The 25,402-nt window shown below is 43.5% G+C and overlaps 1 long non-coding RNA gene across 1 annotated transcript in view; it reads right to left on the bottom strand.

The window, feature by feature from the left end:
• Positions 1-25,402, bottom strand: part of LOC146359968 (uncharacterized) — an 82,275-nt gene that overhangs the window by 18,053 nt on the left and 38,820 nt on the right. Inside the window, exon 2 of the long non-coding RNA XR_014786892.1 lies at positions 15,203-15,406. This is a non-coding gene — a long non-coding RNA (uncharacterized LOC146359968). The remainder of the gene's footprint in view (positions 1-15,202; positions 15,407-25,402) is intronic.

Below are 25,402 nucleotides of genomic sequence, written 5' to 3'. Positions count from 1 at the left end.
TTTTGAGGATCAAGGAGAATCCAGCTGTCTCATTAAATCCACATTTAGCCTGTAATCCTGTACATACTGGCCTGAGAATACATCCCACTGATATAAACGGGACTTGGTTCTGGGTGGGCAGGTATAGGCATGTGTTGTTAGAAGCAAAAGCAGACATGCCTAGTGAGTGTTAGGGCCAAACTACACATTACACATAAATATGTATATTCAGACCTCAATGGCTGCTGCTTCTCCTAAAGCTGGTTTGGGAAACAATGATCTTCAGCAGAGAAGTGGTGAGAGGGAGGAGGCACTCAACTCTTTGCCTTCCTACCATTTTTCCATTGCAGTTGCCCCATTCCCAATGCCATTTCCTATGCCACCCTGTGGTGTTCAAGCCACATTTGCAGCCTTTCTTTTTCTTTTGGGGGCAGTGGCGATTGAAAAGTGGCAAGTGAGGAAAGGGTGAAGCATCCTCTCTTCTCTCCCCCTCCCTCCACACCTTCCCACACCTCCTGAAATGGCTTTGCCCAAAAGCAGCCACAGTCAGGGTTGTAATATGCATGTTTGTATATAATGCATTGCTTGGTGCTCACCCGATCCCTTCTCATTCATCAAGTGTTGATAGTGTGGGGAAGGAGGGATTGGAGGAAAAGCCTGGATTAGACTCCAGGGTGTAAATTCCGTTCCACAGAGTTTTGGTAGGAAAATAGTACTCCTTAGACCAGGGGTGGACAACTTGTGGTCCTCCAGATGTTTTGGTCTACAACTCCCATCAGCCCTAGCCAGCATAGCCAGTGGTGAGGGATAATGGGAGTTGTAGGCCAAAACATCTGGAGGACCAGAAGTTGCCCACTCCTGCTTTAGACCAAACCAGCAGCGAAGAACAATATATTTCCTCACTTTGGGCTGCAGAGAAGGGAAGGGTAGATTGAAACACATTGGTCAGTATCCAATGGGGCCGTTGCACAAGCGGCCCCTCCCACTGATTCTGCTGCACAAGCAGGACCCACCGCTTACACAACAGACATTTAGTATTTCGTATAGGAAGCCCCAAAATGAACGGAAATGCTCATTTCTGGTTAGGGACATGTCGGCAGAGCTCCCTTATGCAAGCTCCACTACCCCATTCGAGAAACATGCATTTCAAGTCATTTTGGGTCACTCCTGGAAGCACTAAATCTCCATTGCACAAGTGGTATATCACATTTGATTAACGGAATCAGCAGGGGCACAGCACCCCACTGGATACTGCCCATTTACTTTACCACTCATTCCTTCCCCTCGGACTGGGCAACAAGGTTTGGAATGAGAGACAGAGTTACAGTGATTAATAACAGGCTTTGAAAAAATGGTCCTGTAGCTTAGGTGCAATGCAGAAAACATGTTTCTCTTTGGGACTGTTCAGATCATGATACTTCAGAAGTCCAATCTTCAAAGTTCTGGCCTAGTTAAGTATAGTATTAGCAAGTCAGTGATTGGCAACCCAGGTTAGTGGAGTGCTGCCATGCTAATACTATACAAGAATGAGCCAGTACAGATGGTGAATGCATTTAAACCTGACTGGGCACATGTGGAATCCTTACACGGGTAAGCACCTTATTCAGCATTGATCACTGCCCCGTCCTTGTGGTCTTTACCACAAGTGTACAAGAATTTCATTTTGATTCATTTTTGACCAGAACTTGACCATTTGCAGACCCAAACGCAAACGAGAGCACATTTTCGGGCAAGGCTCACATACTCCCGAACTTGCGGTCATGTTCGCAAAATGTGTCTGATAGAAAAAAATGTGCCGTTTGAAATGCAGATGGGGGGATGCATTTTCACGCTTTAGTCAAGGGGGGAGATGGGCACCCAAATGCGCACTTTACCTGCTTGAACAACACAAAAGCTCACATTCGGGAATAGCAACAAGGCAGGCCAAGTTTCAGGGTGGAACTCAAAGAACCTCATTGAGCTTGTGCCTCACTTATTCTCCCCTCCTTAGTCTTTCCAGCCTCTAAAGCTGTGGCCCCCAAGGGTCTTTACCGCAGTAAAGTAGTTCTTTGCTGCAATCTCAAAAGAGCTGTAAGATTTTTCTTTTCCAGCAGGCTTTTGATGGATTCTGTTTTGCTTCTATGGCTAGTGTATCATACTGCTTCATTGTTTTATATTGGTGAGTTCACTTTACAGTGACTGTGTGTTTTTTCTTAAAAACTCTTTGTACATGAGAGAAGCAATTCATCATTTTCTAAAATAAATAAATAAATGCAACCCTCCCCAAATTCATCCTCGCAGTCATTTGCGAGGACATGGATATAATCTCCTGAGTCACATGCCGAGCTGGTGCTGTGTAAGCTAGCTCTACTGCTTGGTAGCTGACATAAGGACAGACACCAGCCATGAAGCAGGAGGAGGAATTCACTGGTGCAGGCAGTCTCCAGTGACATCCCTCCCACAATGCCTGGCTGAGAGGAAGGAACCCCTCAGAGTCAGGCATTTTGGCCTGGCCGGCTCTCTAAAGAGCCACACCAGCCACTTTTTCCAGCCTCCAGAAAGCCCACCCACCCTCTGGCTCACTCTGAAAGGATCCTCACAGTAACCCAGAGGGAAAACGATGGGGGAGCGGGAAACTATGGGGAGGTGACGTGGTGGCGACAATGGGAGGCGATGCCCTGGTGGTGCTGCTGCTGGCACAGCTGTGCTCTTCTGCTTCAGGTGGTGGGAGAGCTGTGCCTGCAGTTTAAGGCTTTTATATGCTACCGTTCATACCATATATGAACAGCTAGAGTGGTGTAGTGGTTAGAGTGTTGAACTGGGACTTGGGAGATCCAGATTCTAGTCTTCATTCGGTCATGAAGTGCACTGCATGACTTTGGGCCAGTCACAGGCTCTCAGCCCAGCCTACCTCACAAGGTAGTTGTGAGGATAAGGATAATAATAATAATAATAATAATAATAATAATAATAATAATAATAATAATAATAATATCAGAGTGGTTTACAATACAGATTAAAAACAACCAGTAGCACTTCCAACAAAATACTGCAGTGTGGAATGCTGCAGTTCAGGATTCCAGACATTCCATTCTATCCCTCAGTTTTCCATCCCACCAACCCCCCAGCTGTCAGCATTCTGTGGTGACTGAGCATGTTCAGTCCTCATTGGACTATTTTGGAGGGTCCCCTCCCCTTTTTCCCCCCTAAAGATTTCTTTTGTGGGGGGGTACTTCTGCACACCTTCTGCGGATGCCTCCATTTGTGCGTGGATTGTGCTGTTCGGCTACTTACGCAATGGCACTCGGGGAATTGAGATCGTTATCAGCATGCATGAGAAGTGCTAGAAGTGAAAAACAAACGCAAAAGGATCTGCAAATTTAAAGCACTAAAAACCCTTTAAAACAGCAGATTCAGCTACACAGTAAAATTGCCAATGTTTAAAAAGTATAGATTAAAAGCCTAGCAGAACGGAAAAGTTTTTGCCTGGCATCTAACAGAATAGGTACATTGGAACATCAGAAGCTGCCTCACAGTGCGGCCACTGGTCTACCTAGGCCAGTAATGTCGACACTGACTGGCAGCTGCTCTCCAGGGGTACAGGCAGGAGGTTTTGCAGCCCCACTTGGAGATGCCGGGGATTGAATCTGGCACCTTCTGCATGTAAGCAGGTGTTCTACCACTGAGCCTAGGCCCGAGATGCCCAGGACTGCTTCTTTGGGTGGGGAATTCCATAACTGGAGGAGCCACAGCTGAAAACTCCCTCTCCCTGGTCACCACTCTCTTTATCTCTGAGAAGGTGGGGGTACCCAGAGAAAGGCTGGAATAGAAGATCTCAGCATTCCAGCAGGTTGATGTGGGAACAGGCATTCCTTAAGGTGCCTGGGCTGTGTAGGGATTCAAAATTCAGAACTAGCACTTTGGATTCGGCTCAGAAACAAAGTAGTATCCAGTGAAGCTGTTTTAGAACTGGAGAGATACATTCCCAGCAGTTTATCCCATTTAGAATCCTAGCAACCTCCTTTTGAATTAGGCCTGTTCTGAAGGGGCCCACAACATCCAAAACCGGACAGCCACCTGTCAGGGATGCTTTAAACTGGATTCCTGCCCCGAGCAGGGGGTTGGACTCAATGGCCTAAATAACCCCTTCCTTTCTATGAAGTATTTAGCCCAGAGTCCCCCCCCCGCCCCCCACAGTTCCAGGGGTGAAAGATTGGATTAATCTTTTTGTGGGGGGAGGGAGGATTTTATGAATGTTCATTTCTTATCTTTATGTATGCGTTGGCTCAGGGTTTTTGTCTTTCTCTTTTTTCTTTAGCAAAAAAAAAAAGCCTTGCCACAGCTTCAAGTGGGAGCCTGGCTGCTCTCGGCAGAACGCCGTGGGAATGATGCTACATCGTGATGTAGCGTCATTCCCAGAGGCATTCTTGGGAAAAAAAGATAGCTGCCCCCACTGGCCGCACGCCATGGCAAATGTGAGAGAAACCCTTGGCCTTCTTATACTAAAGAAATGAAAATTCTTAAAACTACTTCCTCAAATTTGCCCCCAAATCCCCTCCCAATTTTGTAGGAGACGAGGCAGGGGGACACATTTGACCCAGCTTAATTATATGAACTAGATGCTATTTCCAGATTGTGCTATTAGGCAGCACCGTGTATGATGCCTAGAGATCACAATGCCTACACACACACACATACACACACATTTTCCAGAAATAATAGTTTAAAAAATATACTCTCACTCTCTCTTCAACTATTCTTTCAGGTTTATCCACAGTAGAGTCCTAAACCTCTGGTTTTTTGCTGCTGATTTTTTGCTGCTAACTTAAAGAGGGGGCAAAGCTAACCTCTTGTTTGTGAACTCCAATAAGAAGTGTGTGTGTGTGTGTGTGTGTTTTCATCTGTCACACAAAGCTGGAAAAATCTCCATGAATATTCGTTCCTGTTTGATACACATTCTTTTGTGTTGTGTTTTCTGCCATTTCTTTTGTGTTCATGTTTCCCAGAACACGCACACGGCTGAGCATTACAAGGACAAAACTAATGTTCAGAAAGTGAATGGTGAGTTTAGATAATCACCAGAAGCCATTTTTTAAATTTCCTGTCTATGCAAGGTTTGCAAGATACCCTGCATTTTAAGGGACTTATTTCAAAAAGCTCAATTTTTCAGGGACTTTTGCTTTTGACATTTTGATCAGATATAATTCCATGTACAATCCATCGAGCTAGAAGCTTCTGGAATAAACAGGGTTTCTGCTTGAACAATAACTCCTTTTACAACCATTCCTATGGTTAGGTGTGTTTTCTACTCTTCCTTGACCCAGCCACTCATTTAATGAAAAGAGATGCAATGGTAATTCTGCTCACAGTTCATAGGCTACCATCTTTGTTCATCAGGGCTAGCCCTATCACTAGTCAGAGTTAGGCAACCGCTTCAAGCAACAGATGCTGACGGGCAGTGGCAGCAGCCCCACGGCAGTTCTGCCTGAGCCCCCAGCTGTTAGGGTGGTCATGTGTCCTACTTTAGACAGGACAGTCCTCTATTTGAAGCCCTGTCCAGTCCAAGTCTGGTTTAAAGACCAAGAACCATAAGAAGGGAGGGACTGCAGCAGAGGCCTTGAAGTTGCCCATCAACAGTTAGCATCCGGACAACCACAGGCACACAGATCACCTGATCACAGTCTTCCCCACGACGCTGAGATCTTTTTCTATTTAAAATCTAGTTGTTATTTCTAAATTTGCACCTGTAGCTATCAACTAACGTATGCAAATGTTATGCAAATCAGTGTTCTCTTTTGTCCTCTTTTCTGGTAAAGTGGCCACCCTACCTGCTGTTTTCCTCGCTTGAAGGAAAGAACTGTGTATGCCACACAGCCTGTCCTGGGCCACCTAAATGAGCCTGCTGCCCTGGTGAAAGGCACAATCCTAGTGAAGGTCACTGCCAACCCACTTCACGTCTGTATGTGGAATGGAGGCGGGGGGGATCTTGTCCTTCACCTCAGGCAGAAAAATCTCTTGGGCCAGCCCTGTTGTTCGTTATCTGTTTCACTATGCTTCCTGCATAGGATGTGGAAAATAGAGTTTGTGTGCCATATGGAGCCTATGAGCTACTGCTTTGGATGACACACTTAGTCCTGTTTCAAATATGCAGGCAGCCACCATATGGTTGTGACCATGACCACACTCAATTCCATGAAGCATACCCTAAGTCTGAGAGATTCCCCCTGCAGGTCCAGTAATTTCATCCACGCTTACTGCAAACTTCCTAAAAAAAGAGGGGTTGTGGTTGTCTGGTCATAAACTGGCCAAACAGCATGAGGGAAATTGCTCATACAATCATGTAGCTACATGCAATTCTGTCCATGAAGCTGTAATTCAGTCAGGCACCAACAGAGCTGCATACATGTCCGAATTCAGCCTTAAGCTTCTTATGAGGTGGATAACCTGAATTTTAAGTTTAAAAAAATCAAGCAAGATTCTAGCCCTTCTGGTTGTAGACTGAAGAAAAGAAAGAAAAAGAATTCAATTTCTCTTCCTGTGACTTCTATTTTTTATTTTAGAAATAAAGATACAGCAATGCAATTATGTGTTTAAGTACCATCCTATGCAGGTTTAGTCAGAAAAAAAGTCCTACAACTTTAAAGACTTTTTTCTGTCTAAACCCACATAGAATTGTGCCCTTAACGTATCATATAGTTGAGCCCTAAGAGTCTGAGTTGAATAAGACAAAATTTATAAAGCACTAGTTTGTACACGAGATACAATATTAATTGTTTAATAAGAAGAACTCTGAATCTAGGTCACACAGCCAATATTATTCAATATATTTTTATTTTCTTTTTTAAACATTTCACAGATATTAAGATTTGTGCATGGTTTGAACAACTGGGATTAGCAATAGGTCTTCTTTATTTATCCGTTAGATGTTTATCCCACTCTTCCTCTAAGGAACTCAGGGTGGCATACACAGTTTTTCCCCTGCCCCCCTCTCTTAACCTCTAATCTTATTAAGTAGGTTAGGCTGAAAGATAGTGACCAGAGATCATACAAAACCATAGTTTAGTGCTATGTGAATAAGCCTCAGGATCATGCACTCCCCACTCCTCTCTCCTTCTCCAGAGCACCAGCAAGATCAGAAGCATTTGCTTCTGTGTTCAACTAACCACAGTTTACCATTTCATCCAAACTGGAATGACCTGCGGTTAGTTTAAACTATGGTTGGTCCAAACAAGCCAAGAACAAATTATGGCTTGTTATGAAGGGGGAAAAATATAGTTAAATTTAACTACAGTTCTTGGTTTGGATGAAATGACAAACTGGATAGCTGAAAAAGGAAACGAACACTTCTGATCTCCTTATATGTATGGCAGAGAAGAGAGGACAGGGGAGCAGTCTCATGCACATAAGTCTAAATTATGGTTTAATGTTATGTCCCAGTGACTGGCCCAAGGTCACCCAGTGAGCATTATTGTTGGGTGGGGATTTGAACTTAGATCTTCCCCAGTCCTAGTCTGACATTCTAGCCACTATAGGACACTGCCTCATGGTCATCTCAGCTGGGAAGAAGATTCAATTAGTGAGAAGGTGATTGACTCTACCTGTGTAATATACTAATGACTTTAAAGTGGAATATGACCACCAGGTTCTTGAAAAATTAAGTTATACCAATTATGTGATATTTATGTAATGAAAAATAATTATGCCAGCAAGTTCCTTTCCTGCTCGTGAAAGACATTCAAAGTAGCTCTTGATGAACTCTTGCTTCATCCTATCTAAGGCAGAGGTGAGGCTGGGGCTTCATGTGGCCACTTCAAAAAACAAACAAACTGTGGCTTAAATCTTCCTAGTTGTCGGTTGAAATTTAAATAAGTCTTCTTAAGTGAAAGTATTGGAAAATTCATTCATGTTACATTTAGCCATTACATTCCCAATAATGTAATGGCTAAATAATTGTAACTATTCAGAATGCTTACTAGTGAAAGTTAAACATGCTAATGTTCCATTGAAATCTGATGGCCTAACTTTGCACTTAACTCTTAAAGATATCAGTGGGGCTTAAATCACCTATAACTTTATCTGGATTGCCATCTTTCATAACATAGATTTCCCATACATTGTTATATAAATACAAGTTACTATAGGTATAGAGTTAAATAACAAGGAGAACTCCCAAACAGCGTGCCAGATTTTTAGGAATCAGAACTATTACAATTCTGCACATTGTCCTGGGTTTTGTGCTTTTTAAAAATAAAATGAATATAATTGACAGTGGTCGTACATCTACAAAGCTAATAAGAATCCTTTCTTCGAATCATATCCTTCTTTCTACTTTGATTTTATTTTAATGGCATAAACTGTGTCTGGTGTAGATTTCTGAAGCTCTCCAACTTCTTGGGGATGTATAGAACTGCTGATAATGACATGCAGAGTATGAGATCACAAGGTTACCCTACAGCTGCACCAAAGGGAGCCCGTTTAATAAGTCCCCACAGCAGAACTAAAGAAGACATCAGCAATTCTTGTCAGCTAAATGACGGCACCTGATGAAAAGGAAAATGACCAGCGCCACACTTCAGTTCTGCTCAGTCCAACAGAAGTTAGATGCTCCAACTTTATTCTCTGAGGGAATTCTTCTACAGACTTCGTATTTTCTCTCTCTTATTTTTCCCACAGAGTTCCAGACCAAATGGAACTTCGTAGTGAAAAAAAATCTAGTTCATTAGTAATTACTTGACATTTCTTCCCAAAACTACAGAAGTTATTCTGAAGGTTTGTTCTGTTCTATCATTACAACATTCCATTCCATTCCATTCCATACAACATTGCTTTCTTACTCTGTTTCTGTCGTGTGTGTGTGTGTGTGTGTGTGTGTTTGTACACACACACGCACTGCATAGATATCAGGGCTATGTAAATGCCTCAAGCCATGAATTCGAGGAGAATTCAAACAAGCCATGAATTCGAGGAGAATGCCTCCTCTTTGGAGATTTTTAGACTGCCTCTGAATCCAGAGCTGATTTGGGTCAAAGTGGCCTGAAGATAGACTGGGCCTGAGGTTTTGGATCTGCCTCATCCCAATTTGATAATTTTTAACCTCCCACAAGCTCAGCAAGGGGAGAGCGGGGAGGCAGAGGAGGACATGTAGTTTTGTGACTGACAAGTCTAGCTCCAATCAGGGAATGACTACGCCAGTGCTCTCCAGTCACAGTGATTTTGGGAGGGACATTGGAGCTGTTGCAGTGAATTCTCAGCATTTTGCAAGTTGTGCCTGTTATCTGTTAAACAGCATCCAGCCAATTAAAACTCCTTTAAGCAACTGATCAGCTTATATACCAGAGGTCTGCTTGAATAAAAAAGCTTTCCAGGCTGAAGACTTTCACAGCCCTGCTACCCAAGATTCTTTAACTGGAGATGGCAGGGATGGAAGCTGGGACCATCTGCATGCCAAGTGTGTGCTCTATCACTGATCTATGCAGCCTCCCTGGAAGGTAGTTTATACTGGGTCAATTAATTGTGCCACCCATACTAGTATTATCTACTCTGACTGAGAGCATTTCCAAATGACGCAGTTAAACCATTTTATGTACTTTTGGTTTTGTTGCAGAATTGAGATCCTCGCTCTACAAAAACAGCTTTTCCTTTCCTGCTTTGCTATTACATAACCTCTAGGTAGCGCTGTGCTATAGCAGAATAGCACAAATACACAAGTAGCAAAATATATTTTCACAAATAATACTCCATTTTTCCTGTTCTAAAAAAACCTGGGAAAGTCCTCTTTAAAAAAAACAGAAGCAAAACCAAAGGGTCATGACATTGTCTAAAGAACCCCTAAACAACTGTGAGTAAGGAACAATGAGCGCACAATACATGTCTTAGGTAGAAAAGCTCTGGTAGTGGCTCTCCAAACACTCAAGCATCAGTCTTCCCTGTCCTGCTACCACAGATCCTTTTCAGGGGTGGGCAACCTGCAGCTCTGGGCTGCATGTGACCCTTGGCCTACTTTCACGTGGCCCTTGCCAAATTTCAAAAGCCACCTGCTTGTGATCAGATCTCTGGCAAGAGCAATCTGTCCCTTCCCTGGCAGCGCACTGCATGGGAAAGAAGATGGGGGAAGGAGAAAAGATGGCGGAAATAGAGAGGAAAAAGGGGTGACCCATCCACTTTTGGCTCTGGCCCTGGTCACTGCTGTGACCCGCAACAGATTACGCAGAAGGGATTGTGGCCCTAAACTAAAAAGGTTTTCCACCCCTGCTTTAACTGGTGGAGATCCTGGAGATTAAGTCTGGAATCTTTTCTATATATGCAAAGATAAACTGTTTTCTTTCCAGCTCTGACAATAGCATACATCAGTTGAAATTAGGATGTTGGCACTGGAACTATCAGCTTCCACTCATGAAACTGACCTCCCATGTAAACTTGCCAAGGTCTTTCTGTGCTTCACCTCCCTTCTGTAAGATGGAAAACAATGCCTGCCTCCCAAAGCACTTGGGTTAATGTTTGTAAAGCTCCTAGATGCTGAGCCTGAAGTCTCTATGGCAATGCAGGGGTCCATCCTCATGCATACAGTAAATAATAATTTCCCGAGGCCACTATTGCCCAATTTGTAAAGTATTAAAAACCTGGAAAAAGTAATTCATAATTAATCAAGTGCCATAGGAAAGTCTCTTCTGCCTGCAAATCATGTGCTCTACACCTGGGCTACAGTTCCTCACAAGTAACTCCTCCAGGAAACCATTTCAAATGGCAAGCTGGCACTCCTACCCTCAAGCAACGTAACCCACACATAAGCACTCCAGCCTACTTGCTTGTAGGGTAACCTCTGCCCTACAATATCTGTACAGATATCATGATAAATATTGCAGGGAAATTGTATTTTATTCTTTTAAATATTTGTATTATTTTTTTACTGTGTTTTAAAATGGCATTTTAGTTTTTTAACTGGTTGTAATCCTCCCAGAAAACATTAGTTATTGGGTGAAGAGAAATGTAATACATACATACATACATACATACATACATTTATTCTATTTGTAACAAATTTTTGATTTTCCCAGTTACAAAAACTGGAGATGACCTGATCAAGGATAACATCCAGGGAGGGACGTGTTCTAGATTGTACCAGCTGTTTCAAGTAATTCCTCGGATATATCCTGGGAAAACAGTTTGTATGGGTGCACCCTAAATATCTTAATTTATGAATGAACATAAGCAAGGAATCAGGTGTTTAAACAGGTGTTAACTGAGACACCTGTTTAGCCATATTCTTGTGTACTATATTAGTATATTAGTTTGTATACTATAAAAACTAATCCAGCAGATGTTTCATTTTGCAAAAAACTCTTCTATTTACCCCTCTCTGATTCCAATGTATACAACAAAACCTTTCCCAAAATCCATTTTAGAACTAACACCCAACAAGGACTATAATCAGTGGTTGTACAAACAGTTTGTCATAACACATTTTTACTGAAAACACAACCTGTGTTCAACACTGTTGACATCCATAATAATACATTAGGGATAAATGGAGCTCACAATGATACTGTGAAAATGGTGACTAGTCCAGCCGCAAGACATACTATGCCTCATTCTGATATTATGTTGCTTTCAGAATTGTCCAGGTTTGGAGTGACTCCTTCACGTCCAGTTATATAGTAAGTGAGGTCAGAATCAAGGCTGGAGTCATGTCATCAAGGTCTATGATAAACACTTGCTTATTCAAGGGAGTGGGGACATGCTTTTGAATTCAAGCCTTTTTTCACAGCATGACACAATGAGTAACAGAAGCTAGATGTTGGTCAACTAGGGCATGTAACAGCATGGGTTTAGCAACACTGAGTTAAAAATGACTCACTTAATGAGCTAAGGCAGTGAGCAATTAGCATAGAACAGAATAAAGTAGTACCCAAAGTTCTTGACTCTCCCTCCCCAATGTATTCTATATACTAACTACATACTCTGGTGCTAAAAGTTATGATTTCTATGTGACCAAACAGGCCTACTGAGAAACAAGAGGGAGGTTATCAGCATGCTCAGGAGACCCCCATGTTTTGCAGAAGTAGAAAAAAAATATTTAGGGGGAAAGAACCAAAGTCCCAATGAAGACCGAGCATGCTCAGTATGCTGAATGTCTGTTTGTTTATTTTTTGTTTATTTATTTTATTTAAAACATTTGCATCCCACCCTATATCATTAAGATCTCAGGGCAGCATACAGATAAAAACAATTTAAACAGTATAAAACAGTAAATAATTTAAACAGATAAAAATATATTAAACATTAAACAAGCTGGTACTAATTAAAATCTAAAACAATAAAACAGTTAAAACAGTGTGCAACTTTAGGGAATGCATTTAGCCCTCAAAGACTTTGGTAAAAAGCCATGTTTTTACTCAGCGCCGAAATGAAACCAATGAATGTGCCAGTCGGGCCTCCAAGGGGAAGGCATTCCACAACCAGGGTGCCACAGCAGAGAAGGCCCTCTCCCACATCCTACCATAGTGTATGTCTTGCACTGGTGGGATGCAGAGGAGGGCCCCTCCAACAGATGTCAAGTCTTGGGCAGGCATATATAGGGAGAGGCACTCCCTCAAATATTGAGGCCCCAACCCCTTAGAGCTTTTTTAAGTGTCATCACCAGAACCTTGAGTTCCGACTGGAAGTGTATTGGCAGCCAGTGCAATTCCTTTAAAACTGGTGTTATGTGATCTTTATGAGATGTTCCGGTCAGCAGTCTAGCTGCTGCATTTTGCACTAGCTGCAACTTCCGAGTCATCTTCAAGAGCAGCCCCACGTAAAGTGCGTTGCAGTAGTCTAATCAGGAAGTTGCCAGTGCATGTCCTACCGTGGCTAGGTTATCCCTGTCCAGAAAAGGCTGTAGCTAGCAAATCAGCTGAAGTACTCTGGGCCACGGAGTCTACCTCGGGCTCCAGTGACAGAATTGGATCTAGGAGTACTCCCAAGTTATGCACCTGCTCCTTCGGGGGGCGTGCAACCCCATCCAGAACAGGTCGCTTACCAATTCCTGGACTTGGGAACCACCAATCCACAGAGCTTCTGTCTTGTCAGGATTTAGCTTCAGTTTATTGGCCCTCTTCCAGCCCAGTCTGTTGGGGCAGAGGGAAATAGAAAACGGGAGGGAGGGAGATGGAATGGAGTATCTGAAAGATGTCATGGCTGGCTGGCTGCCTGGCTGGTACACTGAACAGAGACATTTTACATGGCAACATTTTGCTGCAGGCCCCACTTGTACATTCTGATCCTCAAAAGTATTCTGCAGGCAAATGCTCAGCGCAGCTCAGTGTGGGCTCCCACCCACATTATTTTCACAAGACGTCTTAGGAGGCGTGAAAATTTAACATGGTAAGGGAAACGCAAGAATCTGTTTCTGAGGGTGAATCCAGACAGTGTTCATTTAGAGAATCAGATGCTCTACTATTCCAACACATTCAAACTCGGCAGCGGACACAACAGCCTTGCTTTGACAGTCAACATGTTTATGGCCTGTCTAGTGCTGGATGCGGGGGTGGGGGTGGGGGGTAGAAGCAAAATTCCATTATTCTTACCAATATCCACAATGGCTCTGTTAACCCTCAAACACACTCATCCAGGAAGAAACTGGAACATTTTCAGTGTTTTCATGCTTTCCATGAAGGCATGGGGTAACAAATATTTGCCCCAGAAGCCAATGCATCTTGCAAGACTTGTACCAAGCTGCATACTAGGCTACTTTGCAAATATTTATCCAAAATAGAGATGTTGTTCTTTCACATTTTTCTTATAAGTGTACTTCTTTTATAAGTTTACAATTTTCATAGAGAAATAAATAATATATTAAAATGTATCATCATATAAAGATGGAATCAGTTTGATTCTAAAAGAAGCATTATGACAGAAACATTTGTGCTGACAGGCTGTGACTTTTGACTGAACCTTTCACTGACCTAAGAGCCTGCTATGGGAAGATGAATTTTTCCCACCTGAATTCAGAAAAAAGCAAAGTGTGTTTCAGATAAGAAACCTGGGAAAAGGAAGAATAACTGCTAAAAAATGTACATGTCCAGCTTATGGCACAAGTGAACATGAAATATTATAAAAAATAAACTGCACCTTTGAAAGTGAAGCAGTCTTCTATTTCTAAAGAGTTCTGTGTGTTAATATCAGGAATATTGTAAACTTACCGTTCCTAGGTGACATCTTTGTGCCTGGAATATGCATAGGATGGTTACCTGCTGATCTGTAATCACTAAATACCCAAATCCTATAGCATGATATCCCAAGACAAGGACAAATCTGTCACAATGGTGTCATGGCCCTGGCCTTGAGTGCTATCCAAGGCTTCGAGTCAGATTTGGAAGAGGATAAGCCAGTCATGTCTGGGGCTGCTATACTTTTCTCAGGCAGTAGAGTGAATCTAGGAGGGGCAGTCTGGACAATGATGCAGCTGGGTAAATTTAGACCTTGGACTTACTGATCTTATGGGGCAGGGACATTTAGATGGCCTTGTGTATTACTTCCATTGTGAAGCAATTGACTAACTTTTCTCTTCTCCCTCCCACAACTACCACTCCATGCTTTACAACTGCTTCTACAATCTTGATATGTTAGAACAGCAAAACTGACCTTGATTTAAACCCTGCTAACCCTGACCATGTGAAGTTTTGCATTCTAAACTCATGAAAATCTTAGGACCATCATGGCTACACATATAAAATGGGGTTTGCTTCTGATGCCCCCATCACCTGATGCTCTCTGGATGGTCATTTGGCCCCAAGGTCCAGCTGTAGGTGCACTGGCCTGAGGGACTTACAAGTCAACCTCCAGCTTTTGTTGGAGCAGGTTGTGCACTCCAAGCTACCTAAGCTGCTGAGACTCCAACCACTTTGCCTTGTGGGTTCTTGCTGAGCTCAGGTGACAACACACAATAGCTAAATTCTTGCAAACTCAATCAAATGCACATATGCAGTAATGATCCTCATTCTTACCCACTACATTTTACCTGGGGAGGTGGTGGGCTCTCCCACACTGGAGGCCTTCAAGACGAGGCTGGACAGCCATTTGTCAAGGATGCTCTGACTTGGATTCCTGCATTGAGCAGGGGGTTGGACTCGATGGCCTTGTAGGCCCCTTCCAACCCTACTATTCTATGATTCTATGATTCTACATATTCCATGCTGCTATGAATCCCCCCATTTGCAACAAATGTGCATGCACAATAATGAATCTGCCCAAATACCATACAGACCTGCCCAAGTCCAGAGGAAACCTCTTCCTGGCGCCAAATCCGAAGAACAAGAGAATTTTTTCGAAGGGATTTTCCAGCGGCATTTGGTTGATCTCTCATGGCAATAATGATAGGGCATTTCTAGGGAAGAGGTCAACTTAGGACACTTCCCACACTCCAAGTTGTGCATCACTGTGCCAGTCTGACAGCGGCAGAATCTGGGCCCTGCAAATAGTAAATATAGGGCAACTATTTGTAAGAGGGTTTAGGTAGCCACACATCATCTTCTGTGGATGCCTTTGCTGTCAGAAAGAAGCACTACAAATGGCCTTAATTCTTATGCAATAGAATCATTTGGGGGCTGGGCTGCCTGCCTGTATTTTTTTCCTCATTATTTAGAAGGGTTGGCTTAGAAGTGATATGACCCTGGGCTGAAGCAATTTCATGAGCACTGTACATGAATTCATTTATATCTTTAATTTTAAAAGTTAAATGGTTGGGATTTCTTCCAACCCATTTTTGATTACCAGCTGGACATTAAAAAGTGAAATTTATCATCCAAATGTCTGCTTCATTTTGTGGCTTGCTAACTTTTCATTAAAAAAGAAAGAAAGGAAAGGAAATGGCACCAAAAGAATTTAATGAAAACACATAACAAGTAAAGGAACACTAAAACACTGCATAGACCTAGCGAGAGCAATTAGGTGGGCAAAACACTCAGACTTATTTTTAGAAACACCTGATAATCTCCACTGCTATTTCTTGGGAACAAAATCCACTGAAGTTTCCTGCAGTCTGTTTTTTCTACCTGCCAACTTGAATCCAAGTTCACAGCCTTGAATCCAAGTTCACAGTCTTGAATCCAACTTGAATCCAAGTTCACTGCCTTCCATTCATATCTTGTCACTATCAGTATTACTCACATACTGTCACCAAAGATTGTGGGGATGAAGGTTTGATGGGCAGCTGCATTTTCCTCCTTCCACCCCCACCCCCCTTGAAAACTTTCCCTAGCACTCAACTCCCAAAGATTCTTGGATCCCACAAGGGATCAGCCAGGTTCAAACCTAGCATTAGGGATAGTGAGGCAGTATCAGAGCTGGCCTTAGGATAAATAGCACCCTGGGCGATGAGTAGCTTGGGTGCCCTCCCCCATCGTCGTCAGCTTTGCAGGGCCACCCAGAAGGTTTCTGGAGCCTGGTGCAGGTATGATGTCAGAGGCCGTGGTGCTGCCCCCTGCAAGGACACATGTATACGTGTACAAAGCTGGGGGTCATATGTCAGAATTATTGCATGCACAGACTGTATTTGAAGTGCTAAGTGACATTGCCTCAAAGTCAAGCTGTGTTCCACTGATTGACTAATACAGATGACATCAAAGTGGAAATTCAGAATGAAACATACTTGAAAGCTAATTGAAGGAAGGCCATTTTTGTAGTTACTATCCAAATAGCCTGCAGAACCTTGAAAAAAATGGTTATAGACACCTGTTTTTTGCAACCCTTGCTCATTGCAGACAGTACATTAAAAAATGCAGCCACTGAGCTCGGCTTGGTGTCCCCTTCAGCTCAGCCTGCCCCCCCCCCCAGTGCCCTGGATGACCGCCCAGTTCACCCACCCCTAAGGCCGGTCCTGGGTGTCGCCCTCAGGCAGCATATTTTGGATGTTATTAAGGGCTCCGTCACACGGGTGGAGAAATCCGCATCAGTACCGGGACTTTCTCCATCCAATTTCATCACAGGATTAGATCTGGCTCCTTTACATAGTTGCTTCAATCTCATTATATTCCATTCCTTACCTTTTCATGGGGTGATTACTTTTCTGCAAAAAGCCTTTACATGCACTGAGGGCATTGCAAAATTTCCTCCCTGTTTCCTGCCCTTTTCCCTCCTCTTTCAGGTTACTGGTGGTTTGGTTGTGATTGACACGCAATGCAGGTAGACAGCAACCTCCACCGTACTGCCCAAACCCGACCCCCACAGGCACCGGCTTCCCGGTGAACTGCTGGAATGCTGGCATGCCGGCCATTCGGTGTTATGGATAGGGGTGTAGTGGTGGCAGGCCATGACGGGGCTTCGCTCCTCTACTTTTATTGAAGCCAGCTCCCAGCCATGTCAAAGTCTGCTAGGGGAGGAGGAGGGAGCAGAGGAAGGGCGTGCAGGAGGCTGACGGCTGCCTTTCATCTACCACGCAGAGCCAGCCAGACAAAAGGGGCGAGACAGGGAGCCCAAGAGAGCTCTGCGGCCTCCTCTCATCTCCTCCTCAGCTCTCAGCTTCTCTGCCCATCCCTGCTCCGTGCCTGCACACCTGGCGCTGCCCTTGTCCTCCTGCAGCACTGGCCACCCGTTCAGGGCTGCTGCTGCTGGCCATGGCAGCAGCAGGAGCGGAGGGGGGGAGCAGCCTCACCCGGAAAAGGGTTAATTTACCCTCTCTTGCAGCCCGCCTTCTCTCGCTCCAAGAGGGAGAGATGGAGGAGCTGCTCGCAGCACCTGTGCCTGAGACTGCGCCATTGCCATCCAGTTTGGGGGAAGAATGGGAGCAAGTGGGCCAGGCTAAGTTGCTTGCTGGAGACACTGATCCTGATTGTCAATCCCGTGCCCCAGCAAGCCCAGCCAGTTGTAGAGCTATGGCAACCCAGCATGCATGGGCTGCTGCAGCAAAAGACAAGATGCGCCCCGCTCCCCAGAACATGCTGGCCAACATCAGACTCAGATAGGTCAGCTCAGTGAGTTTGTTGGGTGGTGGCGGCGGCAGCGGGGTGTGAGGTTGGGTGTGGGGAGGGGAGGGCAGAGAGAAGAAAGGGGAAGTCTATATGAGTGAAAAATAAATGAAAAGAAATTTTAAAAATTAAATTAAAATGATAAGAAATACCTGGGAATAAACCTCATTGAAATTTATATGCTTACTTCCGAGAAGACATGTATGTGGATATCGGCCACCTCGCCTGCCTCTGCACAGCTCGCACAGCTTGGGGCAGGGGCCGCAGAACTTCTCCATTGCGTCTCTCACCCAGCCTTTCCCAACCTTGTGCCCTACAGATGTGTTGGACTGCAAATCCTATCATCCCCCCTCCCAGCCAGCATAGCCAATATGCTGCCTGGAACCGATGGGAGTTGTCATCCAGCAAATCTGGAGGGCGCCAGGTTGGGGAAGGCTGCAGCCTGCTGCGTTTCTTTTTGGCTGTTCCTGCAGAGGGTGAGGGCCTAAAGTGCACCTTACCAGCAACCCTGACGGTTTTTAAATAAATTTGTTAAGTAAAGCAGCTTTTTTTCTTGTTCTCCCTCTACACACACACACACACACACACACACGTCCTCCATATATTTGCTTTGTGCTTACTTGAGAGTAAGCCCCCATACTTGAGAGTAAGCCCCATGGCCATGAAGCTATATTCTATCCATATGATAAGGATACTATTTTATCTGAGGTAGAAAAAAACACACATCATCATTGTTGTCCATATCTGATGTATTATTTATTTAATTAGGGCAAAATCCTATGCATGTTTAGACAGGAAAGAAGTCCTACAGTTCCCAACATTCCCCAGCCAGGTTAGCTTAGCAGTCTTCAGCTGCTTCCAGAAGATGTACAGACTTTGGTTTTTACAATATATGTGGTACTTTACAGAGAACCATAAGCAAAAACTCAGGTCTCTGCCCCTAGAAGCTTACAATCGAAATTTAATTTTAATTTGTAATCTAATGTTACATAGCTGTTTGAAACTTAATTTTTTATTATACAAGTTATTATTATTATTATCATCATCATCATCATCATCATTTTTATGTTCTCCTTTTTCCTCACACGATTTAGATATAATGTGTCTTTAGGAAGTAAGGGTGTGGAGATGTGAATGGCCTAGACCCTTGTTCTCTTCTTGAAAATATGCACCCATTGTTTTGTACCTTTTACTTAAAAGCAGACATAAAGCTGATTTACATACCCTTAACTGAGGTTTGTTTATAGTGGCGAAGGGGGCGCACCCTTAAAACTCCTGATGCTTAAACTTGTTCTTGGCAGTTTTCCAAACTATACCCCGGTACCAGCAGCCAGAGCCAGCTAGAGCATCATCCTACCCCACTCCCACAATTCCAAGGCAGGAAAGGAAAACAGGGCCACAGCAATACACCAGCTTCCTCAGTAAGAGTGTTTAGGATAGGTGCCTTTTTGTGCTTTACAGTGCGGGGTGGAGGGGTTAGAAAAATTTTATAGAAAAGTTTCTTTCACATCTTAATGAACATGAAAAAAATGGAGGCAGATGGGTGGTGCAAATGAGAAGCAAGATGATGTCTTGTTCAGCTATTGAATTATTAATATTCCTTGTAAGAGTTGGTTTGTGCCAGTTTTTAGGATTTATCACACAATCCTATGCATGTTTACTCAGCAGTCTGCCCCACTATGTTCAAGTGCCAATTGAGCTTTCTCCCAGGTAAGTATGCATAGGACTGCAGCCTTAGCTGCCTTCCCAAGTTCTCTGTAAATTTAATTTGAAATAAACACCCATTGGATTGCACTGTTAATTCTTGAACATTAATTTCTACAGTAAGCAGAAATGCCAAATGCAACCTGCTCTGTCAGCTACACTTTTTGGTACAAGGTTGGCATGTCCCTGGGCAAACAAACCCTGGTGGAGGGAAAGGAAACAGAAAAAAATAAGTTGGGGGGACAGGAGAAAGAAGGGGGGGGTTTCAATCCAGCTGGGTGCGTGGATGTTTCTGTTAGAAGGTGACGGGAGAGATATAATGAAGGAGCTTAGGAAAGGCTAATGGGTAATGTTGAGGCGCTAAGGGAGTGTGCAAGGGGGCTGTTTAAATGAGAAGGGATCTGTCCATGAGGGCTGAGTTGAGAGGGTGAAGCTTCCATAGAATATCATATTTTGAAAACCTAAAATGTTTGTGTTTGAGTGAGGGAAAAAGATTTTAACACCCCTGCATTTTTTCTCTGACGTCTAAGTGAAATACCACTGCCTTACTCTCAGCTGCACTGTGTTTGGATCCCAGTTGGAAGCAGTATATCTTACAAGGGTGTACAATCTTAGAAGGAGGCATGGCTGTGAAGGGGCAGGGTGTGACTGTCACGAAGGGACCCTGCACTTCTGAATTTGCCCCTACGCTACTGGTTATGGAGTGAGCGGCTGAAGTCGGGGGCAAATGTTGGTGCATTGCATTTAGTCACCGCAAGCCGGTGTGGCGGAAAGCTGGCAGGTCAGTATACTGACTTGCCCACAAGGTATCCCCAGCTCTCCCCAGCCTCCTTCCCTCCCCCTCCACAGAGTCCTAGCTAGACAGGCAGAAACGCCCATCTAGCAAAAACACAGGGTGAGAGAAGCATGGAGACGACGATCACCTCTGTGCTCCTCCCACTCGCATAGAATGCCCGTCAACCTCCAAGTTCGGAGGCTGGCAGGCATCCAGATAAGATTGCGCCCTAAGCGTACTTGCCTAGTTCACCTGTTAGTGTTACCTAGCAGAGTGTTGGGCTTGAATCTCGGAGATCGGGGTTCAAAGTCCACCCCAGTTACATCCTCATAGCATAGCCCTGTAATGGGAAAGCTTTTTCCTATATAGCCTGAAGGTTGCAGGCTGCTGACAAGCTTTCACAGGAAGATTTTATGTATTCATTTATTTAATTTATTGAATGCCTCATAAATAAATTTCGCTAGGCATTGTACAAAAAATAATAGCACAAAAATACAAATAATATCCCCCCCACCCCCCACGCCAAAAAACAATCTCAAACAAATAAACATGCCAACACAGGGTAAAATATGATACCAACACAAAGCCTAAAATGACCATCAGGCATAAAAGTTAAAAACCACATCACAGAGACTAAAATACAAATACTCTGAAAATACTGAAAGCAGAAGTGTTGTTTTACTTGTCCTGTGGCTTTAGTCTGTTTTTATTTGGAGGTTGTACTGCATTGTGGGTTTTTTAAAATTGTATTGTATTTGGTTTTTAACTTTAATCAATTGTTCAGTGATTTTAATGCTGTACACTGCGTTTAAATATAAATGTTTCTAACAAGAGCTACAGACAAGAAGGGAGGGGTGAGAGAGAAAATTGTTTTTCTTGTTCTTGTAAGGGTGAATCAAACAGGAATTGTAAAGTTTTACACACACAGGCCAAAATCCAGCACAGAGTTAGCTGTACTTTAAACCCATAGTTCTCGACAGTTTTCTTTGATGTCTACCGCTCTTATGACTAGGACATGAAAATACAATCTCATAGTGTTTCCCCAAATAACCGACACTTCAGAACCCACCTGGCCAGCACGTGAATAATGTGGTCCTCTTGTGCCACCCATACACTTCTGTTTTTGTAGTGAAATGGTAATAATGTAGGAGTTCAATGAAGTTAAAAATGCATTCACTTGTAAAACTCTTATTTCTTTTTTTTTACAACATTATTCATTAACAGGATCAAATGCCAGTTGAGCTTTGTAAAGGCAACAAAACATTCCCTTTGTTCAAGTATGACCACTAGCGAGTCAATATCCTACATTTATCACACGCTGAGGCTGCTTGAAATGGTCTCCACATTTAGATCCATCCAGCTATGATGTTGTACTTCTGCATTACATGGAACATCTGCATGCTAGCACCAGCCACTGACAGGAATATGTGGCACTGATATGCTCCATTTGATAAGTGAATACGGTTTGGTGACTGACTCCACACAATATACTCCACTCCACAAAGGTCCACTTTATGCATTATGTTTGTTCTAAGTACACCTACAGGTAAGACACTTAGGGTGCAATCCTATGGCTGCTAGTAAGCAGCTAGACAGCCATAGGATAGGTTGGTTCCTGGGAACCGACCTCGGAGCCCATGCTCCTAGGTTGGTTCCCAGAAAACCGACCCCCACCCCCTCCCGCACTGCCTCATAGGCAGCGCAGATCAGCCCCGCGCTCCATGCTCATAAGAGCAGCACTGAGTGGCAAAAAAGGGGCATTCCTGGGGGCAGGGTGGGGAGGCCAGAAATGCCGATACAACACATCCTATGTGTCATTAGGCCTCATCTTGAGTACTGTGTCCAGTTCTGGGCACCACATTTTAAGAAGGATGCAGACAAACTGGAGAAGGTTCAGAGAAAGGCAACGAAGATGATCAGGGGAATGGAAACAAAGCTCTGTGAGGAGAGACTGAAAGAACTGGGCATGAGAAGAGAAGACTGAGGGGAGATATGATAGTGCTGTTCAAGTACCTGAAAGGCTGTCACAGAGAGAAAGGCCAGGATCTCTTCTAGATCATCCCAGAGTGCAGGACACAGAATAATGGACTCAAGTGATAGGAAGCCAGATTCCGTCTGAACATCAGGAAAAACTTCCTGACTGTTAGAGCAATATGACAATGGAACCAACTACCTACCACACTGGAGGTATTCAAGATGAAGCTGGACAGCCATCTGTCAGGGACACTTTGACTTAGATTCCTGCATGGAGCAGGGGTGGGAGGTGACCATCAGTCCACATAAGATTGCTCCCTTACATTATGAAGACCGTGTGTGGGAGTCATCTCCCCTCATCTGTGATGTACATGGCATAGATACCATCACCTACAGCTTGAGGCAAGAGTATTTTTGACTTCATAAGAACCTAAGAGCCATGCTGGATCCAACCAAGAATCCATCTTGTCTAGCATTCCTTTCACATAGTTCAGCTGCTTGTGGGAATCTCACAAGCAAGACATGACTGCAGTAGCACCCTTCCACTCATGTTCTCTAGCAACTGGTATACAGAGGCACAGTACCTCTGATGCTGGAGGCAGCATATAGCCATCATGACTAGTAGCCAATGAGAGCCTTATTCTCCATGAATTTCTGTAATCCCCTTTTAAAGCCATTCAAATTGGTGTCCATTACTATATCTTGTGGAAGTGAATTCCATATTTTAACTGTTCACTGTGTGAAGGAGTGAGTTTTTGCCATGAGCTGACCTTTCCCAGAGAAACAGAGCTTGAGGTGGGCTCGTCCTTGAAGTAGTAAGTACCACAGAGCTCAGTCAGCTCCTCAGCAGGGAAGCCATGCCTAAAGTTACCTGCAAGCTAGCCTTATTTATTTATTTATTTATTTATTTATTTAAAAATACTTCCTGGCCACCTTTCAAAATACAGGCCTTCCCAAGGTGGCTTGGGACACAGCCCCACACCCAGCTTCCCATGCTCTGTCCATGGTTTTTGTGCCTTGCCTGCAACGTTAGACTTTTGTAACTCTGATTTACTCAATTCTGCTCCTATTTGAAAATACCTAAACCCACCTACTTCCTTCATAGAGGCAATGTGTGGGACCCTGATGCCCTTCCCTCTATCCCCCCACTCTAGGAAGAGGCTCCTCCATCGCTCTGATCCTTGATTGCCCATAAATACACTAATGTTTTTCAAAGGGCTCATATATGAAGTGGGGAAACTTTAACAAGACTTATGAATTAATAACTGGATGTAGAATTGCTGCCTAAGTTGCAGAGTTTTGCTGAGCTGGCAAATGACACATTTCTTAATAGAAAACGTGGCTGGTTCTGCCATTTCAATACGTCCTTTGTTCCATTCAGTACCACAGTTTCATTGCTAAGGGTGCATAATAGCTTTTATGTATGGCACTGATAAGATTAATTTAGCAGGATGCAGGGAGTTCTCATGTAGTCCTATTTTTAAAGAAGCAGAAAAGTGCATTCTGCAAAAAATAACCATTTTTGCAGAATGTTACAAAAGGTAGCTAAAATACACAAAGAACTCAGCAAGAACAGGAGCCCACCAGTTTGCATAAGATGAAAGAGCTCAAAAGAAATGGAATTCACTTCCAGAAATCCCTTGGTTCATTAGCTAGCTAGGATGGTAATGGTGATGATGATTTTTTTAAAATCAACCGACCACTTTCTGAAATCAAAACAAGCAATCAGGCGGAATATGTCAGAATATATAGGGTGTCATTAAAATTGACCCAGAACAGTAGTCATTGTGTATTAGAACATGTAAAAGGGGTCACCACTGTATTTATTTATTTTATCCTGCCTTTCTTCTAAGGAGTTTAAATCTGGTAATTTGTTAATTTGCATATTAGCATTCCAGAAGATGACTTCCTTTAGATGTGAAATTAATATCATAATTTCTGTTTCCTTATAGTTAATGGTCAAAAGGGGCAGGAAAAATAAAAGCACATCACCTCCACATAATAGCAATGACACTGGATATCAAGATCATTTTTTTAAAACATTTAACGTACTAGGGAAATGCTTCTGAGAGCAAACCAGGTGGAGGAGCAAAGCATGCACCCCTCTATGATACATCTACAGTATGATGCAGGTGCTTCACAATGGACTTGTGTGCATGTCAGTTCCATTTGTGCCGTATCTCCCCACCCCACCCCAACACACACACACACACACACACGCAGACACACTTGTTTTTGACAGGGAAGAATGAATCACGCAAATAGGAAAGCAGCATTTATGGTCTATGTGAAGATGCCTGGATGAATTATGCATTATTTTAGGTACTTTCGGTCTGTTGGGTTGGGTGCTGTATATAATATTTTCTTTTTGCTTTGAATTGTTGTGTTTTTATTGTATTTTAATGTATTATTTTGTTTCAATCAGTTTTAATTGATTCTGTAAGCCGCCTTGAGTGCCATTTTTGGTGAAAGGTGGAGTACAAACAAAATAAATAAATCCGTGGTAAAAAGGAAGGGAGCCCATGTACCACTACTCAAACACATGGATCCTACTGCCACCTGTTTAATGCTGAGACTGGGGACAAGTCCCATTTGAATCTATGGACCTCCACTATATAGTTAGATGCATAAGGCTGCAATGCTAAACACACTTGCCAATCTCACTAAACTTTATCAGGATCAAGTTGACAAAAGCCCTGATCACATGACCAAACAGGATAGACTCCACAAGGGGAGTGGAGGAGGATCGCAGTGGCAGCTCCTGCCTTTGATGTCCATGCATTTAGTACGGAGCCTATGTGCTCCTCGCCATCTCCCAATGTGTTGCAGACAGTACCATTAGGAAAGTCCCATGAATGAGCGAGCAAGCAGAGAGGCAGTCAGCCCAGGCCACGCATTCAGTAGGCATTGGGCCTACACATGCATTGCTCTGCTGAAATAACACAAGCCAGTGCCACCACTGCATTACGGCATCTGTTTGCAGTGAGGTGCTGGAGAAGAGAGCTGGGTGTATCATGCAGCCTGCTCTGAGACTCCTAAGCTGCCCTCA

The sequence above is a fragment of the Heloderma suspectum genome, chromosome 1 (assembly GCF_057233095.1).
Source record: "Heloderma suspectum isolate Gila_16-S chromosome 1, 16-S_ref, whole genome shotgun sequence".
Taxonomy (NCBI): Eukaryota; Metazoa; Chordata; class Lepidosauria; order Squamata; family Helodermatidae; genus Heloderma; species Heloderma suspectum.
This window is presented reverse-complemented; position numbering and strand designations above follow the sequence as displayed.